This window comes from Papaver somniferum, chromosome 6, assembly GCF_003573695.1.
Source record: "Papaver somniferum cultivar HN1 chromosome 6, ASM357369v1, whole genome shotgun sequence".
Classification (NCBI taxonomy): Eukaryota; Viridiplantae; Streptophyta; class Magnoliopsida; order Ranunculales; family Papaveraceae; genus Papaver; species Papaver somniferum.
In genome coordinates this window covers 156,740,761-156,742,116 of record NC_039363.1, presented here as the reverse complement: position 1 = coordinate 156,742,116, position 1,356 = coordinate 156,740,761, and positions in this window count along the sequence as shown.

Sequence of the window (1,356 nt, the reverse complement as noted above, 5' to 3'; positions counted from 1 at the left end):
ACTAAGGGGCACCCTCATGTCACCCCTAAGGCAGCTGCTATTCGCACCCCAGATCTGGTTAGGGGGAGGACATCTTCTTCCCAAATTCAAAAAAACAAAAATTGACGGGAAAAATTGTTCTTGAACTGCCGTGACTAGGGTTGAGGATTTGAAGGTGTTCCAGTGAGATTCAATGGCCCAAATTAAATGGTTTGTTCCTAGGGCCTAGATAGAGCTGGTATGGGTGTTGGATTCGGTCAAAATTGGTTAGATAACCGGTGGTAATCAAATCAGGGAAGATATTCTAAAATAGGAAAAATATTCTATTCTTGGAATTCTTGGATGGAAGAGACGTGCATGGGTTGATTCTATTGGCTGGAAACAATCCCTACAGCTCAAGGATGACGCGTGAGAAGAGATAAAACAGGGAACAATCCGTAACAAATCAGAGAATTAAAGAAAAAAATATTTCGGAATATTTTCTTTAATGGCCGGATATTCTTGGAATTATTACGAGGATTTGAGTGACCTGTTGTGTATAAATAGGTCCCTAATGTCGAGAAGGAGGGGCTAGCGAAGTTTAGAGAGAATTGGGAGGGGTTTAGAGCACTACAGAGCAAGAAAATCCAAGTTGCAGAGATTCTGGTTCTGCTACTGTTACTGCTGCTGCGAGGAGGAAGAACGTGAAGAACAGACTCTCCAGGACCGTCGTTTATCAACAGTGACATTGACTGTCTTCTGTGGGTCGTAGTTTCCCAACGACAACAGCACTTCAGCACTGTCGTTGACTCTGGACGCCTTCCGTGGGTCGCAAAATCCTGTTTTACATCATTTTATTTATTTGTTTAAATCTTAAAAAAAAAAGAGTTACCTTCACAAGTTCGAAAAGAACCCAGTTTTCACCACTATCTACAACAACATTTGAAAATACATCAATATCCCATGGAGAGTTTTCTTCAAATAATCAAATTACATGTCCCAAGTTTATCAAAATCTCCACCCAGTATTGATATGACTTTTCTTCAAAAAATTTAAACCGTCAGGGAAACTCATTTTAGTAATGTTTGGCAAATATGATATTTTTTGGGTTCATAAAAAAAAATAATTTCTTCTCAAAAATCTGCCTACAATCCATAATTTCACTCTACCAAACCATGGTTTCATACCTTTCTAATCATGTTAATTTAATCTAACTCAATTAGTTAAACTAAAACAAGTTTATTAGTGCTTACTAAAAAGGGAAATTTTAGCCATTAATGAAAATTTGTGGCTAAAGGATTTTGGGATTTACTTCTAAATGATCCTGTTAATCTGGGTATACCATCGCCGGGTAATTTTAGGATGAGTTCCAAAAAAAAAAAAAAAAAAAAAAAAAAA